General features: G+C 42.1%; 2 protein-coding genes across 2 annotated transcripts in view; one reads left to right on the forward strand and one right to left on the reverse strand.

The window, feature by feature from the left end:
* The window catches only part of LOC144543028 (protein NLRC3-like), a 209,623-nt gene that overhangs the window by 97,415 nt on the left and 92,208 nt on the right, over nt 1-20,000 (forward strand). The window lies entirely within an intron of this gene.
* Nucleotides 15,156-20,000, reverse strand: part of alkal2b (ALK and LTK ligand 2b) — a 12,885-nt gene continuing 8,040 nt past the window's right edge. The window contains exon 6 of the mRNA XM_078291179.1: nt 15,156-16,258. The gene's annotated coding sequence lies outside the window, so the exon portion shown is untranslated. The remainder of the gene's footprint in view (nt 16,259-20,000) is intronic.

Below are 20,000 nucleotides of genomic sequence, written 5' to 3' on the forward strand. Positions count from 1 at the left end.
TGGCTTCAATGAAGACATTAAAGTTTTCTAATCTAATCTGATCTGATCTGATCTGATCTAATCTGATCTAATCTAATCTGATCTGATCTAATCTAATCTGATCTGATCTAATCTAATCTAATCTAATCTGATCTAATCTGATCTAATCTGATCTAATCTAATCTGATCTAATCTGATCTGATCTGATCTGATCTAATCTAATCTGATCTAATCTAATCTGATCTGATCTGATCTGATCTAATCTGATCTAATCTGATCTGATCTGATCTGATCTAATCTGATCTGATCTGATCTAATCTGATCTAATCTAATCTGATCTGATCTAATCTGATCTAATCTAATCTAATCTGATCTGATCTAATCTAATCTAATCTGATCTGATCTGATCTAATCTGATCTAATCTAATCTAATCTGATCTGATCTAATCTGATCTAATCTGATTTTATCTAATCTAATCTAATCTAATCTAATCTAATCTAATCTGATTTTATCTAACCTTGATTAGTGATTTTTTTCCAAACAAGTGACAGTATCTTGAATTAAAGTGGATCCTCTACAGTCGACATAACGGCACCTGACTCAAGAAAACTCTTTAAAAAGTTCAGTTTGCATTGGAAACTGCAGTGATCTCAACCCACTGGCAGATCTTATCAAAGACTGAATTTCTCTCTCTGCTCTTCTAGTCAACATTAGCATGTTAGCAAACCAGCTGGTTAGCATCATCAAACAGGTTCCTGTAATTTAATATAGCTGCTTAAATGCTATAAGCTAACGTAGCTTAGCCTTCCTTTAGTGGAGAAGAAAAGTTAGCGTTTGCTAACTTCAAAAAGCTAAGGGACACCAACTGAAACAGATGAACACAACTATAAACACTTCCAACTGTCCAGATGTCAAAACTTTGGTTCTTGCTGTGAAACCTCTCACCAAAATGGCCGCCACTCCGACCGCCCAGGAACGTTGATTTGAATGAGAATGACTGTTCTATCTGTTCTAGTTCTGTGGCATAAACACACCAGACGACAAGACCACTTTAGGGTTGGACTGGTTTCACTGAGACTGGGTGGCCTGACACACACACACACACACACACACACGCACACACACACACACACAGCAGGAACACATTAAGAAGACAAATGACTGCAGTGAAACTGATGTTTATCCAGCAGACTATTTAAAGAAAGGAGAGACAAGAGGAGGGATGGAGAAAGAGAGAGAGTGTGAGAGAGAGAGGCAGAGAGAGAGGGAGAGAGGGAGACAGACACAGAGAAAGAGATAAGAGAGGAATTAATAGGAAGGAAAAAGAAAAAGTGTAGAGATAAAGAGGAAGAATGGAAGGGAAGGAATTAGGGAAGGATGAGAACATGGAGGAAAGATAGAGAGAGAAATAAAGTTAGATCAGGGGAGGGATGGAAGGATGAGAAAAGAGAAAGTTCACTGATCAGCAGTGTTAACATTATAGATTTGAATAAATGAATACACATATGAAACAAAAAACTCAGTAAAATACACAAACTACAGAAAGTAAGCATGTGAGAGTGTTTAATGAATCCAGTCCACATGGATTCTACAGTCGACTAAATCCAGACTGACAGCAGACAAACCTGCAGCATCAACCTGGAAATCTGGAGAAATAATCTGTATGAAGCAGCTAGAAGCAGAGAGCAGCTGAGTCAGCTTGTTGTGGTGTGGCTGTAGATCCATTCAGTAACGTTCTCAGTAAAAGTGAATAGTGTGATAAGGTGGATTTGGTTACTGTGACACAGTAAACTGTCTTGTCTTTAGCCCTAGTCTCTACTCCAAAACACTCTGAGTTGTAGCTTGAGAAGAGTCAGCTCAGTTAACCTGAACAAACTGTTAGCTAGCTAACTAGCCGGCAAACACACTGATGTTAATGTGAACACGCTAACGCTAGCTGCTACTAGCTACGTTAGCTAGTGTGCTAATCGGATGTGTTAACAACAAGACAGTGATGTTAGCTGACCAGATGCTATGGTTAGCTAGCTAACAAGCTGACATTATCTAAACACTAAATCAATCAGATGGATCAGTGATGAAATGATCAGTTCAGTCAGAAACAGACAGAAATTAACCGTCTGTTCAATTCTGTTGAGACAGAAACACAGTCAGCTGTTCACAGAGCTGAGGACCTCCAAGATGGCTGCCAGAGGAGGATTAGCCTATCATCTGGAAGTCTTTTATAGTATGTGTATGTGTGTGTGTGTGTGTGTGTGTGTTCAGGTTGATTCATAATGTCTGATTGGATCTCTCTCTCTCTCTCTCTCTCTCTGTTTTAATTTAATTTCATCTTTCTTATTAACGTGACATAAATCCATGTGTGCTGCCAAATCATATAGAGGGGGAAATATAATATATACAAAACACACATAATATACAAAATATAGGAGAAACTAGGACTGCAAGCAGTCATGGACGGGCCGGCCAGATGCAGCGTTAAGAGGAAAGAGACTCAGATCACCTGAGCTCAGGTATGGAACGCTCCATGAGAGAAAAACTGATGTTTAAAGATGCCCTACTTTCCATTGACTACAATGCGGAGCTGCTGCCGGCCCCTAATAAAGGGAAACATCTGGTAATAATAAAAATAAAGTGTAAAAATGTGAACAGAAAATGGTGATTATGATGAAAGTAAAGCAGTTTATTATGTGTAAATATTCAGTTTCACATGTAGAGCATGAAAGCAGGTAAACAGGATAAGAAGACTGTTTCTGATTATTTTAATGCTTCTCTCTGTTTTAATTTAGTTTTCATCTTGCTTAATTAACATGACGTAAATCCACGTGTGCTGCCAAATCATACAGAGGAAAAATAACACTTAAGAGAAACATCTGGTGATAATAAACCTATTAAGGTATAAAAAAGTGAGCAGAAGATTATGATCAAATAACTATGAAAATACAGCAGTTTATCATGTGTACAGTGTCTAGTACATGTAGTATGCAGTAATATTATCAGTACACATCAACATGAAGAGCTGAATGAAGGTCTGGGTTCAGACATGCTGCAGTGTTTCAACTCTTCTTCGTGGTTTTCTGTGCGCTCAGTGGACCGGCGCTCTCTCTCCTCTGTGTTTATAGTGGAAAACATCATTCTTCAATCATTTCTTCTAATTTTTTCTCTCCTTGCCTTTCTTCTTCTTCTTTCTCCTCTCCTCTTCTTTCCTCCCTCTCTCTCTCTCTCTCTCTCTCTCTCTCTCTCTCTCCCTCTCCCTCTCCCTCTCGTATAAACCTGGACACCAACCCAGTTCTTATGACCAGTGCAGTTAAACATACTGGTTACACACTGGGAGCAACTGGAGTCGTTCATACTGAACATCAGCACACCACACTGTTAAGAGTAAGGAGACAGCAGTCATCAGGTGCTGAAACACCATAAGCAGTGCACTGCAGCCACTGAAACACTGGGATTGGTGTTTAGGTGGGGCTCAAGTTGAAACACTAATATCAGTGTTTGGGAGCACTTTAAATCATTACTAAAGTGAGGGTTTTGGCACTATACCCAGTTTTAAGTGTTTCAATACGTATGAGTCTGCAGACACACAAAGAGTGTTTTGAAAGTTTGAAAGTCAGTTTATAAGAGAGCTTCTTTAAATAGGACCAGATTCAAACCCAGGACATCACATTTACACGGCACGCGCTTTAGACCACTGAGCCACCAGGACACGCCTCATTCGTCTTCTTTGTCTGTGTGAATTGGAAAATGGAAGATCTCAGGTGGGCGGAGCTAGCTTGAGGTGTGTTTGTTTTTCTGTCACTGTTCTGTTCTCTGCTTCCTGCTGTGCTGCTAGAGAAGCTAAGTTTACCCACAGCTAACGCTGGACTGGACAACATGCTGCAATGGTACAGTAGGTTGCTGGAGACCGTTTTATTACATTTTGTATGTGACTATCAAAGATATCCACCTTAGTTTGCTAGTTAGCTATTTATAGCCTAAAGCTAGCTAGCTGATATTTGCTAGCTAAGCTTGTAAACTTGCTGGCATCTTAAAACAGCCAACAGCCAAACAGAGAGTGAGTGTCCTTCAGCCACAGACCTCCACACTGTTGAATGAGGAGGTCAGAGCAGCTTGATGCTCCACCAGGAGGAAACATCAACCCCACAAGATGTGCACAGCTTCTCTGAGCCCTCACTGCACTTGCTTTCTCATACAAAAAAAAATAATACAAAATTCTGAGGTGGCCATTGACTTTTCCATATACAGAAAAGACAGAAATAGGTTTGGTGGTGGGGTTGCAATCTTCATACATGACCATTTTCCTGTAAAACAATGGAATGATCTTATTGTAAATGACATTGAGGCAATGTGGCTTCAGGTGCAACTGCTACACTCAAAACCTTTACTGGTTGGCTGTTATACGGCCCCCAGCTCTGACATACAATACTTAAATGGTTTGTGTGAAATGTCGGACAGGGCTACGGAGGAAAACAGAGAAAAGTATTTGCTAGGGGACTTAAATATTGACTGGTTGTCTGAAAATTGTTCTCTGAAGTATAATCTTAGATCTATAACTAATACCTGTGGATTATCTCAATTAATGTTTCAACCAACAAGAATTTCTGTTAATTACACTGGGGTCAAATCCTCAACATGCATTGATCACATTTGCACTAAACTGCCTAAGGCTAGTGCCAAAATTGTCCTTACAAGATCTGATAGGGGATTTAAGGAAGAGGCTTTTCTTGATGACCTTGCTCATACTCAATGGGCTGATGTGTGTGCTGTTGAAGATGCTGAGCATGCTTTGAATATATTTATGGTGTATTTTATGAAAATTGTTAACAGACACGCCCCTTTAAAGAAATTCACAGTTAAAGCTAAAAGTGCCCCATGGATTGACAACTCACTGAAGAGTTTAATGGTTCAGAGAGATGAGGCCAAGAAGGTTGCTGTTCTTTCTGGTAGAGCTGCAACGATTAATCGATTAGTTGCCAACTATTAAATTAATCGCCAACTATTTTGATAATCGATTAATCGGTTTGAGTAATTTTTTAAAGAAAAATAAGTCAAAATTCTCTGATTCCAGCTTCTTAAATGTGAATATTTTCTGGTTTCTTTACTCCTCTGTGACAGTAAACTGAATATCTTTGGGTTGTGGACAAAACAAGACGTTTGAGGACGTCATCTTGGGCTTTGGGAAACACTGATCGACATTTTTCACCATTTTCTGACATTTTATAGACCAAACAACTAATCGATTAATCGAGAAAGTAATCGACAGATTAATCGACAATGAAAATAATCGTTAGTTGCAGCCCTACTTTCTGGTTCCCCTGACAATAGAAAGTATTACTGCAAGCTAAGAAACCAGGTGACAAAGATGAATAGAGTAAATAAGAGAACTTATTATCAACAGAGAATGATATTGGTCACGATAGTAAAAAACTATGGAATGTATTGAATGAAATCATGGGTAAAAAGATGTCCGTACTTCTTTTGTTGAATCTGATGGTGTCTATCTGACTAAGCCTCTTCACATTGCAAATTATTTCAATGACTATTTCGTTAACAAGGTTTCCAAGCTCAGACAGAATATGGACACTACTGTTAATTCTAACTCTGAGGTGCTTATAAAAAATTGCATTATGAATGGTAAAAATTGTGCTTTTGAATTCCACCAGGTCGATGTTGGGATGGTTGAAAGGTTGTTATGCTCTCTGCCTGAGGATAAGTCCACTGGTACCGACCACCTTGATAGTAAACTGTTAAAAATATCGGCCTTATATGTCTCAATACCAATCTGTCACATTTTTAATAGATGTCTGATCAGTGGTGTGTGTCCAAAATTATGGAAGGAGGGAAAGGTTATTCCTCTTCCCAAAGACACAAACTCAACTTTCAGTGGTCCCAACAGGCCTATCAGCATTCTGCCTGAATTTAGCAAATTATTAGAAAAGATTGTTTGAGCAAATACAGGTTTATTTCTCTGCAAATGGTTTAACAACTATGTACCAACATGCATATAGGGCTGGTCATTCTATTCTATTCTATTTTAATGCACTCTATCGAGCAGTAGGGGGCTGGACTGCGGCGTCCCGCAGGGGAGCTACCTAGGGCCCCTCCTATTTTCCATATTTACTAATGACATTCCTTCTGCAATTGGACAGGCTAGCTTGACTTTGTATGCTGATGATTCTACCGTTTATTATGCTGCACCCACATGTTCAGAGCTTAACCAGCTCCTGTCTAGTGAGCTTAACATCATACATAACTGGATAAAAACAAACAAACTTGTGCTTAACATCTACAGATCTACAGATAGCGGGTCAACCTATACAACAAGTAAAGAAAGCTAAGCTTCTGGGACTCTGGCTTGACTTCACTGTCTTGGTCTGATCACATTGACAAAACAGTCTCTAAGATGGGCAGAGCAGTTGCCACTACCAGAAAATGTGCACCATTTCTTCCACCCTAATTGTTGCACCAAATTGTTGGTTCTTTGGTTCTCTGTCACTTAGATTATTGCTCGGTGGTGTGGTCATCTGCTTCATACGGTCTCCTCAGAAAGTTACAAGTAGCACAAAACAAGGCAGGCAGACTTGTTCTGGGCTGCTCCTCCAGGTCCAATGTAGCAGATACGCATGCACGTCTTACATGGCTTACTGTGGAGAAAAGACTATCTGCCAGCTTACTTTTACATTTTGACACAGTCATTCAAACTCAGACTCCTAAATTTCTTTTTAACTATATAATTTATAGCTCGGATATTCATACCCATTCCACTAGAGGGGCCAGTAGGGGGCAGATGACTCTACCCCCACCAAAATCCAATTACTTTAAAAAAACTGTCATATACAGGGCTATCATGTGATGGAAGTCTTCCAAGTCATATCCGTTCTATCAAAGGCAAGTTTTAAAAAGAAACTCAGATCCCCCCTACACTTACATACACTATCCTGATGATTCCCTACATTTTCTTAATATCAGCTCTTTATTTTCTGTTTTAATTCAACCCAGTCTTGCGCTGGCCAGAGGTTAATTTTAAAGTCTATGTGTTGTGTGTAATGTTGTCTTGTCTTGGTTTTAGATTAACGTTTTGGTTTTTCTTGTTTCTTTTGTTTGTTAGCGTTTTCTGTATGTGTATCATGTAATGTTGTAATGTTGTCTTGGACCCCAGGAAGGCTAGCTGGTCGTCTAGGCGTCAGCTAATGGGGATCCTTTTAATAAACAAATAAACATACTTCATTTTGTGGTAGCAGTATCCCAAAATGTATAGATACAACTACTGAGCAATCCTAACCCTAACAGATAATATATAGATACTATGGATCAGTCCCTGTCCGTCCATCACGCACAACATTTTGGATGCCACTGAGCCAATGTTTATTCATTATTGTGTAATTGTCTATACAGTAAACAATATAAGTGTCACACAATATCTTTGACTTTACTTATGAATCTTTACTTATGTATCTCATTGCTTCGTGTGGGCATGGATGGCCTTACAATACGATATCTTGTATGCTGCTTATTGTTTATTGATAAAACTAAGATTTGTTTGTGACTGCTTGAATCATAAATGAAACATAAATAAAAATGCCTGAAAAAGTTATCTTTTTTCTGTCCTCATTTGTAGTAAAGATATTTTAATTCATTAAACAATATTTGACAAATAGGTAAAATAGTTTGTTGATACACCATATGAGGGTGTATCGATATGAAACAATGATAAACACTACAGTGGTGTTTGGATTCCCTGACAGTCAGCTATTAAAACACTGTGTTTTCAGTCCATGAAAGTAAGGCATCAAAACACCGAAGTGGTGTTTAGAGTTGAGGAAAATAAGCTCTCGAAACACCTTACTAGGTTTTAGAGTTCCAGGTTTTACAGACCTCGAAACACCGTTAAGTTTTTCAAATCTCATCATCAAGGGCGTCTCCAATCCTTGAAAAAAAGAGTTTGAATCTCTGAAATGCGTTTCAAACCACTTATCTCATTGGTGTGTCCATGCTCCATGTCAGGTTCTCCTGACCTGAGTGCCTCAAAGCGCCATCTTCAGATCTCAAAAGCAAACACTCAATGAAACGCCGGTGTACACAGGGTTTAACTCCATTATAATGGTGGGCAGCAGAGTTGCCACCACTTTCTTCTAACAGTGCAGTTTACTGAACATGTAACCAGTTTACTGAACATGTAACCAGTTTACTAAACATGTAACCAGTTTACTGAACATATAACCAGTTTACTGAACATGTAACCAGTTTACTGAACATATAACCAGTTTACTGAACATGTAACCAGTTTACTAAACATGTAACCAGTTTACTGAACATGTAACCAGTTTACTGAACATATAACCAGTTTACTGAACATGTAAGCAGTTTACTGAACATATAACCACTTTACTGAACATGTAACCAGTTTACTGAACATATAACCAGTTTACTGAACATGTAACCAGTTTACTGAACATGTAACCAGTTTACTAAACATGTAACCAGTTTACTGAACATATAACCAGTTTACTGAACATGTAAAAATATGTAAACCCTGACCCAGGTTTATTAATCTTTGGCAACAATCAATCATTCTTCAACCTGAGTCTTTTGGTCACATGAAGAAGAAACAGCAGATCATTTATCAGACTGATCTGATAAAAGATAAAATCACATGACAAGCTGGTCATTTTTTGCAGTGGAAATTAAAAGCACGTCTGATGTAAAGTTTGTGTCTTTCCAAAATGTGATTTCATTTTCTTCTTTTATTGTTTCTCTTTGTTTCTCTATTCTCCCTCTCTCTCTTTTAACCAGATCAGCCACTTTCTCTCTCGGTCGTCCATCATTCCTGTTACGTCTGCTCTGTTGACAATTAGTGACAGACTCTAACGAACTTCCACTTTACTGTCTCATACACACACACACACACGCACACACACACACACACACACACACACACCCACACACACACACACAGAGACGCAAACCACAGTGTTACCTGTCATTCAGGTGTGATGCACTCATTGCTCCCGTCTGGGTCATGTTGGCCACGCCCCCGAGCTGTCAATCAAACTTCCCCGCCCAGGTATGCTAGAAATGCTGTGTGTGTGTGTGTGTGTGTGTGTGTGTGTGTGAAAGCACGCAGAACTTTCAATAAGTATAAGAATGTGTTATAGAAGAATTTTAAGTATCTAGCACTGTCAGTGTATCCATCCACTGTGTGTGTGTGTGTGTGTGTGTGTATTATGGGATGTCTCTACAGTAGACAGTAGCAGTTACAGACCTGGCTGGGCTTCAACATGTAATTCATCACAGATTAGTCATTACCTGCCTCAGTCGCTCCCACTCCGCTTCAGTACTGACTCTCATCTCAGTTTATTTTACTTTTAATCATTTACTCTCAGCAGCTAAAGTCATGTTTCTTCCAGTTCACTGTGTTCTAATGTGAACAGACAGAAACCTAGTGTTTCTGTGTACATTCATGTTCGGGGTTAAGTTCCTGCTAATTTTAATTTTTATTGTCAGCATTAAAAGTCAAATATTTTTATAAAGCTAACATTATGCTGCTTATCCTTTATGATGCTTCTTTGACAGTCGGACTGTTTATGCTAGCTGTGTACTGCTAAACTAATTTAGAATTTAAAACTAATACTGTTAAAACTACTTGTTAGCTACAAATAACACAATTAGACCTTATCGGTTTAGGTAAATCTTGCATAAAGCTAATGTAGCCAACCGCTAACATTAGCTAACATTATAGATCTGGGCTGAGTTTCCCAATAACGATCACTCTTAGAGGTTACGAAGGTTTCCTACGAGCAATTTTAAGAAGGTTCGTAGATTTTTACACACGTTGCCCAAAACAGCACTTAAGCTAAGAGCGTCTTACCTTAAGTGCGTCTTTGGTCGTGTTCCATTACTTAAGCTTCACCCTGCGTTGTGCAGCTGATAACCAATCACAGCACAGCGGAGGAAGGTCTTTGGGAGGATTTGAATGATGGAGAGAGCGCACACTGGCTCTGGAAACCACTTCTGACAGCTATATGTAAATGTATGCTACAGTTATTCGCGTTGTCCAGTTTTGAAATGCATAGTTGTTTATGGTTGATTGTATGCTTACTGCATTCATTTCCACACAAATAGGCCTTTTGTCAAAACCTTGAAAATACACAAAATAACATTTTGTGCTGCTTAGGATAATATGACAGGTTACATTTAAAAAATAAAGGCAATCGCACAGAAACAGAGGTGGTGATATGACAACACATGTATTGTTATGATTCAGCATGTCACCAAGTTATTCAAGCCCCCAACACACACACACACACACCTACACACACACATTTTGTATTTTATTTCACTTTTTCCCCACTTACCCCAATTGCTGAAGTTCATGAAATCAACAATGAAAGTCCTGATTATGCCCTGAAAATAGGTAGCCAGCATTTCACTTAGCCTAGTTTTTAAATATGTTTGCAGTTGGTGTTTTTCACTCCACTGAATATTTTATCGTGGTTACAAACATTGTGTGCATATTCTACTGTAAACTACAATCATCATTGGCAGTCAAAATAAGGCTGCCTCATGATATTTTCTTCCTTACATCGTTCTTAGCTTTCTACGAGTGGTCAGAAGCATTGTACTCTACGATGAGTTTTTAAGAGCATCGTTAGTTAAGAAGCTTTTGGGAAACCCACCGTAACCTGAAGATGCTTCTTACGATGTACTTTACCAACACCTTAGGCTTACGATGCTTTTGGGAAACGCAGCCCTGGTTGGTGTGGAGATAAAGCTAACTGCTAACATTAGCTAACATTATGGACCTGGTTGGTTTGGAGATAAAGCTAACTGCTAATATTAGCTAACATTAAGGACCTGGTTGGTTTGGAGATAAAGCTAACTGCTAACATTAGCTAACATTAAGGACCTGGTTGGTTTGGAGATAAAGCTAACTGCTAACATTAGCTAACATTATGGACCTGGTTGGTTTGGAGATAAAGCTAACGTAGCGTGCTAACATTAGCTAACATGTTGCCTTTGTCTTTGATCTGGATCTTCTCTGCTCGTCTGCTTTTTGTCCAAAGACTGTTTGAGTTTCCTGTTTCCATCCTTTTTGTCCTGAATACTACTACAGCTAGCCTACTTCTTCTACTACTCCTATTACTACAACTACTTCTTCTACTACTGCTATTACTACAACTACTTCTTCTACTACTGCTATTACTGCAACTAGTTCCTCTTTAACTATACTGCTGATAATAATAACACACTTTATTTCTAAAGCTCTTCTCTCAAAGCAGTGCTTTACATGGAGACACAAAAACAAGACGAGTAAAAGAAATATGAGGAGATACAAATAGAAAACACTTTCAATAGAAAATAGGTTAAAGAAAAGAAAAATCCCCCAAACAGCCTCCTCCAGTCATGTGGATTGTGGGTTTCAGTTCCAGTGTGGGAAGACTGGTTTCATTCCCATCCAACTTCACGTCTTCTTCTCCCAAATGGAGAAACCAGCAGCTGAACTCTGTCACATAAAAACACATTCATCACAAAACCAGCTGTTTATGCTCGGCCCTCTGGGAAATCTGTTTGATACGCAGATCTGAGCTGTGAACTGGGACAGATGAAGCCATGATTTATTTGGCCACATAAATTTGAGTTTTATTAACACATTTGACCTGTAGGAGGGAAACACTGGGGACATTTTTTATCCCTTTAAAACAGATAAAGCAGGAACTCCCAACATGCAGCTGTGTTTCCTGCAGCGTTTACAGACTTTTCTCATGTAAACCAAACTTTTCCAGCATCTAAATCCATACTAGATCTATATTTAGATCCACATATTACCAGAGCTTCAGGAACATCAATCTACTTTATGGTGAAGTCCCTTCATCTTTTATCGTTCACTAGCCTGATATTCAGACTGAACAGCCATTTCATTCCCACTCCATTATTCGGCTGAGATTTCCTCCTCGTTAGTCGTTTTCTGTGTGGGGGGGTTGATTTTCCTCGAACCAATCACTAGTGACCGACGTATCTGAACCGATCACTAGTGACCGACGTATCTGAACCGATCACTAACACTAATTATTCTGTCAGTGTGATAAACGACCAAACGAGAGAAACCTGGAGAGACAAGAGGCTCCTCCCCCCTGACCCCCAACCTCCTCCTATTGGTTGGAATGTTGGTGACCTAGGAACTGAAGCTGATTCTACTGTCGAGTCACAGAGAGGATGGAGTGTGTGTGTGTGTGTGTGTGTGTGTGTGTGTGTGGCACACACCCAGCCACACAGTCAGACCAGCTCTGCTGCAGTTTTGGCACTGCTGACGCTGGGAGTTCCCCTTCAACACGCACACACACACACACGCACACACACACACACACACACACACTGCAGTGACGGACAGATGTGGGCGGTTCCTCAGACCACCTCCCTCTCCTGTCGGGGCTCGGCCCCCTCCGCTGGGCTCTTACAGAACTCCGTCACCATGACGATGCCACCTGCCACTGCCAGTCAAAACCATCCTGCATCAGTACTACAGCAGTAACCATGGTAACAGCGCTGTATCAGTAATACAGCGGTAACCATGGTAACGGTCCTGTATCAGTACTACAGCGGTAACCATGGTAACGGTCCTGCGTCAGTAAAAAGTGGTAACCATGGTAATGGTCATCAGTACTGCAGCGGTAACCATGGTAACAGTCCTGTTTCAGTACTACAGTGGTAACCATGGTAATGGTCCTTCATCATAAAACAGTGGTAACCATGGTTACAGTCCTGCTTCAGTACTACAGTGGTAACCATGGTAACAGTCCTGCTTCAGTACTGCAGTCATAACCATGGTAACAGTCCTGCTTCAGTACTGCAGTCATAACCATGGTAACAGACTAAATGTCACCTGATTCTAAACAAAGTGACATCATCCTGTTCATTAGTTAGGTTGATGCTCGTGTCTCCATGGAAACCAAACAGGAAACAGGATGTGGTGTTTATACTTCTGAACATCCAGAATATAAAGTGAGTATTAATGTGCAGTAAACAGTCAGTGCAGTGAGAGAGTTAGAAAAGACTGAGAAATAAACTTTAAGTTAACAGACAGACTGAACCCAGAGAAACATGAAACTCTGACTGTCAGCCAAAGTCAACACCGCTGCTATGTGGCTCACCCTGTCAGAGTGTGTGTGTGTGTGTGTGTGTGTGTGTGTGTGTGGTTTACACCTTTCAAAGCACTCAACTCCTGTAACAACAGAGCAGGGAGGAATTTTGGGTAACACACACTCTCACACACACACACACACACACACACACGCGCACACACACACACACACACACACACACGCGCGCGCACACACACACACACACACACACGCGCGCGCACACACACACACACACACACACTCGACACATGCAGCAGTGAGAGTTAAGCTTCATGCGTTTTCATATGTATTTATGTATGTATTTATGTAGTATTTTGTAAAGTAGCAGACTGTCCTGCACTGTGATAGTTAGCTAGTTTAGCTAGTTTGTTGCCATGGTGATGCTCGTCGCTTCCTCGCTTCCTTGCCCCCCCGCCCCCCCCCCCCTTTTCTCTCTTACAGTGTGTTCCTCTTGTTCCCTGACTTCTACTGGACTCTATTGTTCAGTAAAAAACACGGAGGGAACAGAGGAAAGACAGCGTCTCGTTACCATGGAGACCACACAACACCACATGATCTCATAAAAAGTTGTGAAATGAGCACAGACTCTGGGTTACCTGCTGCGGACACAAATTATGTGAAAATGACGTTCCTCCTCCATGAGCTGGATTCTGTGACAAAAACATGAACCGGACATTTTCAGCTGCAGGTCGGCTGACGGTTCAGTTCAGCAGCTACAACAACTTGGTGAAGGTTTGGGAAAGGCTTTGGTCGGTTCGAAAAAACTTTCACTTCAATTAAACTTGACTCTCAGTAGAAATCTCCTTCATACAGGCCGGGAATTGAACTCCAGTCTCCGACATTGAAGTCAAACTCATCGGCCGTCCGGCACCCGACCACAACACCCTGCCTGTCTCCGAGCTGCTGCACTGAGACTCTACTGCCTGTTTACAGTCGTGTCTCCTTCATGGAACCGTCTCCTGCTGGGAAAATGGAGTTTTAACATTTTAGGTGCCACCAACACGTAATTTGGTGTTAAAGCCCCTATGTGTAGAATTTGTATCTGATTATATCATCCTCCAATTAATTTTGATACCATGAGACCATCGTGGGGAAAATTGGTTTAGTCTATGTGTTGCTTTCAGTCTGTTCATTCTCTGTGTCCGCGGGTACGAACTGGTGCAAAGTGCCGTACTGACTTACGGCAGAAAGTCAAACCAAACCAGGAAGAAAACAGAGGCTGTTTGAATGCAGACTAGCTGCTTGGATTGATCAGCGTGAAGCTAATCAGTATGGCAGATAGTGGTAACATGGAAGACAGGACTCTGACTGCTGGACCCTCTGCAACGAAACAAAACAAGAAGCCTACAACAGAAGAGGCTAAAACAGCTTGAGGGAGAGGGAGGGCAGCGCGAGACCCGGAGCTCCCGGGAGCCCCGCGGATCCGTCGGCCCCGAGGCGTTTAGTCCACATTTTGCCGTCTGGTTCCGACGTCCTGCGTCGGTTCATGTGTCCTGCCTTCTGCCAGCTCGATCGGCCGTAATCGCCACATTCAATACAACTCCATACTCCATATTACATTACTTGATTCGTGTTTATTCTAGTTTGTTAGCGGTAGCATTTTCCATCAGCTGCAGCTCGTAGCATCAGAATAGTAAATGTTGGATAGGCTGTTCACAGACAGCGATCCCCCAAACATCTGTTAACCCGAATTCTCACAATAACAAACCTCTTCACAGTACAATGCTGTCATTAGGAATAATATAGGAACTAATGGGAACTACAGTTATCTGCAGCAGTATTTTGTACATATTCCAGCTGGTGGGGGGGCGGGGGGGTTGTGTCTGCAAACGCCGCTAAGAGGTTGCAAAGACGTTTGCGACAGTGTCTTTTTTTGGCACTACCACTAGGAGTCGCCAAAATCAACAGTTTTCAAATCCTACACATAAGGGCTTTAACAAGTCGTGTTCATTTCACGTGTTTGTGTGAGATCAGGTTGACACAAACCATCTCTACTCTTCTTCTTCTTCATGGCTGTAAATGCAGACAGCAGTCTGGTGTAACAGCAGATCTGAGGTCAGCTCCTCAGTAAACTCCTGGTTTATTCTCTACATGTTGCACACTGGGCAGGTAGCTCGGTTCTGTACAGGTGACGATAGCTTACACAATATAAATACACTGTCATCATCATATTATTGTTATTATTATTCATATAACACGCAACACATTCAGCGCTCTGATGGCAGCGTCTGTCACACAGCGTCTGTCACACAGCGTCTGTCACACAGCGTCTGTCACACAGCGTCTGTCACACAGCTGTGAACCAATCAGAGGATTTGTCCGTTTATTTCCTCTTCATCCTCTGGAGAGACAAAGTCCTCGTCCAGCAGCAGAGCCACAGTCTCAGCTAGTTACATCTGAGATGATTCTACTGGTTTCTAATGCAGATTTGATTTTATTCTGCCATGTTTCAACATTCAGAAATCCTAGTGGAACTACATTAGAAACCAGTAGAACATCTGACCATCTGACTGCAGGAGGAACCAGACTGTTCAGTCTGAATATGAGAGGTGACAACAAACTGTCTGTCTGTCTGTCTGTCTGTCTGTCTGTCTGTCTGTCTGTCTGTATGTCTGACTGTCTGTCTGTCTGTCTGTCTGTCTGTCTGTCTGTCTGTCTGTCAGCTGTCTGTCTGTTTACCTGACTGTCTTTCAGTCTGTCTGTCTGTCTGTCTGTCTGTCTGTCTGTCTCTCTCTCTGTCTGTCTGTCTGTCTGTCTGTCTGTCTGTCTCTCTCTCTGTCTGTCTGTCTGTCTGTCTGCTGTCTGTCTGTCTGTCTGTCTGTCTGTCTCTCTCTCTGTCTGTCTGTCTGTCTGTCTGTCTGTCTGTCTGTTTGTCTGTCTCTCTGTCTGTCTGTCTCTCTCTCTCTGTCTGTCTGTCTGTCTGTCTGTCTGCAGGTCTTCCTCTGCTCCATCAGCAGAGTCAGTAGAGTTCAGTAGAATCCAGTAGAACTGAGGTATGGCTGCTTGACGAGCAGAATACAGTAGAATCCAGTACAGAGTACAGTAGAGTTCTGCAGAGGACTTTCTATTGGCTGGAATCCTCTGCTGCTCGTTAAGCCTCCCGCTCCTCCTCGTCTCCATGGCAACACTTCCTGTCAGGAGGCTGTTAACAAAGGAGAGAGAGAATCACAAAATATATTAATAACAATAATAAATGTAATAATTTGACTGATGACCCTCTAAATGTCACCAACCATCCCTTCAACAGGGGGCGGGGCTAATGATCAATGCAACAAGTTAAACTTTATACAATAAACACCCTGAACCCTCGTTTAAGAGCAGAGCAGGTACAGAGAGAATACGATGGATTGAAAAATATAACAAAACCAGGCTGCATCGTCCCTTTAAGAGAATGTTTGGTTAGCCTTCAGCAGGTTAAAATATAACAAAAACATAAACATACTGCACCATCCCTTTAAGAGAAGGTTTAGTCAGCCTTCCATAAGTTAATATAACTAAAATAAAAGTGCTGCTCCGTCCCATTAAGAGGAGGTTTAAGAGAACCCCCTCAATCAGCTGAGACAGTAGGGCCCACCAATGTGTGGATACACCCAGGGGTCATGCAGGTTCACATGCAGCTATGTGTTAAAATAACATGCAAGTGAGGAGTTGCGCCCCCGTAGATTACCCTTGCGCATTGGAATCGTAAACTTGCAAACCCCCGGAGTGGTCAGGAGCCTAGCAGTACTGACCTCGCCATTGGCGACCAGCATGACGTTGTAGCCTCAAACCCCTCGGAGAGGGCTGCGACTGAATACAGTGCTTCAACACGGTCTGCACCCCTTCTGCGGTGCCAGAGGTCAATGACGATATCGACCTTCAACACTCGCACAATGTGTCTCTCGACTCTCACCCCAGAGCTGGTGTCGAGAGCAGGCAGCTGTAGAATAGACATCCTGGGAATCCAGGAACACTGGCATGTACACCTTCTTCTCTGGAGGGAGCCAACAACTAACTCTGCACAAGGTGGAGTCGGGCTGATGTTGAACCGGAAGAGGAGGAAAGCACTGCGAAACGTCACCTCAGCCAGTGAACGAGTACTCGTAGCCGAATTTGATGGCAACCCCGCCAGCACAGTCCCTGAGTGCTACTCACCCCATAACTCCAGTGACAAAGACGATGTGGAGAACTTCTACAAGAAACTTCGAGCTGCCGTTCACAACTTCTTGGCTATACTCGGAGACGCCTGAGTGGGCCTGGAAGACGTGCCCTTCTCATTCCATGACCTCATCAACCGGAATGGACAGTATCTGGTCGACTTCCTCCAGGAACACAGCTTCATCGCTACCAACACAGTTTCCAAAGCGTGCGGGCAAGCTATGGACTCACGAGGACGCCACACCAGGAAGCAACTCGACTACATGCTTGTGCGGAAAAAGCGGCGGAATAGTGTGATGGACGCAGAAGCCTACAGCATCTTCAATACTGTTGGCTCTGACCACAGATGTTACCAGGTGACGCTATCAGACCTAGACTTTGCAGTTGATATCGCCCTACTATCAGATGAAATTGCAGCCGCCCAAGAACTCCTGTTAAGAGTGGAATAAGGTAGGACTGCACGTCAACCCCAAGAAAACAGAGTACCTGGCCTACAATATATGACGATCATGACCATGACCATGACCATGACCATGACCATGAGGGAGCTCCACTCATGCGAGTTACCGATTCTAAATATCTCGGCGTATGCATGGAGAGCTCAGAGAAAGACATCAAAGTGCGAATAGCGCTCGCATGGAAGGCGCTCAACGACACTTAGAAGATCTGGACCTCAAACCTCTCCCGGGGGCCGCCATAGAGACCATCCTGCTCTACGGGTGCGAGACATGGACCCTCTCCAAGGCCATGTCAAAATCCCTTGATAGCTATACGCACGCACATAGCTATACGCACATGCTGCGAATGGCGTTCAACATCTGCTGGACGCAGCATGTGCCGAACGAGCGCCTCTATGGTGACCTACCCCAACTCACCAGAAAAATTACAGCAAGTCGACTGCAGTTAGCCGGACACTGTGTGAGACACCCTGGACTGCCCGCTAGCCGAGTCATCCTGTGGGAGCCAACACATGGGAGGATGAACCCTGGGCGACCCCCCAAGACCATGGTCAAGACCCTAAAAGACGACTGCGGCGGCGAGACCACCGAAGAGCTGAGGGCTCTGATGGAAGAGAGAGAAGTGTGCAAGGTCCGACATTGTGCAACAACGGCCATCTTGGCCTGAGTTGACGCAGTGAGTGAGTGAGCTGGTAGGAATTCAGTTTTTTTATATTTCTGCTGTTCATTTTGTTTTGAAATGTGCAATGTAAATAAAGATTAACTTACTGGCTGACTTTTATTGCAAAAACAAACAAACTTGTTCTTCTATCTTGTATCCAGACTTATCATCAAGCTTATCTTAGGGTTTTTTCAGTGAAATCATCTTACTGCACTACCAGTTTCAACAAATTTGACATGAGACTCTGCCTCAGCATGGGGAGTTAGGCCGGGAGTCAGTTCGCCTATGAAAACTCAACCAAGAAACTCAGAACGTTGAACAATCCTCCAGCTTGCTGTTGCAACCAAACGCATCATTCCTGTTGATTCCTTGAACCCTCTAACTTCCCCTCAGGATTTGGAACCGAGTTTGTTTGTTTCGTATTAAAACAATAATCGTCTTAATAGCAGAAACCTCAGATCCGGATCAACACCAAAGTCTAATCAGCTGATCCTCTGCCTGAGGCCGACCTGTCCTACAAATTTCACGGAAATCTGTTGAGAAGTTTTGGAGATTTTCAGACGGACAGACAGCTGAAAACAGGTAAAATACTAATAATAGTAATACTAATACTCATAGTAATAACAGTTTTCTCTTCAGGCTGTTTGTCTTCTGGCTGATTTTTCTAAGTCGTCTCTGTCTGGTTCTGTAAACTCTGGCTGAACTCCATCGGCCTTAAAGCCGTCCTCAGGTCGTGTTTTGGAATAATTGGTAATTCTTCCTGACTCAACAACTGTCACATTGTGGATCAGTTGCAGAGCAGAGTGGATCGCCGGCGGTCCGCCTGCTGCTGAGGAGGAAACCTGAGGGACGAACACAGGACGTCTCTCTGCAGTGTGACCTCCGACTGATCAACACAAACAACAAGGAACATTTAACATGAACAGAATCCCTGAGTGTTTCCCTTCAGAGCAGAAAAACAACTCTGGACTTTACGTCACGATCACAGCTTCTGTCTGCTGACTCTGAAACTCTGAAGCTCTGAAACTCTGAAGCTCTGAAACTCAGAAACTCTGAAGCTCTGAAACTCTGAAACACTGAAACTCTGAAACTCTGAAACTTTGAAACTCTGAAACTCTGAAACTTTGAAGCTCTGAAACTCTGAAGCTCTAAAACTTTGAAGCTCTGAAGCTCTGAAACTCTGAAACTCTGAAACTTTGAAGCTCTGAAACTCTGAAACTCAGAAACTCTGAAGCTCTGAAACTCTGAAACACTGAAACTCTGAAACTCTGAAACTTTGAAACTCTGAAACTCTGAAACTTTGAAGCTCTGAAACTTTGAAGCTCTGAAACTCTGAAACTCTGAAACTCTGAAGCTCTGGAACTCTGAAACTCTGAAACTCTGAAACTCTGAAACTTTGAAGCTCTGAAACTCTGAAGCTCTGAAACTTTGAAGCTCTGAAACTCTGCTCGTCTTCCTCACTTCACTTCTCTGTCTTCATCTGTTCCATCTGCTGCCAGGCTGCTGTGACCTCTGACCTGTTACTCTGATATAGATCTAAATACAGCAGATCAGCTCTGTTGTTCTAATGTAGATCTAACTACAGCAGATCAGCTCTGTTACTCTAATATAGATCTAACTACAGCAGA

The sequence above is a fragment of the Centroberyx gerrardi genome, chromosome 21, assembly GCF_048128805.1.
Source record: "Centroberyx gerrardi isolate f3 chromosome 21, fCenGer3.hap1.cur.20231027, whole genome shotgun sequence".
Taxonomy (NCBI): domain Eukaryota; kingdom Metazoa; phylum Chordata; class Actinopteri; order Beryciformes; family Berycidae; genus Centroberyx; species Centroberyx gerrardi.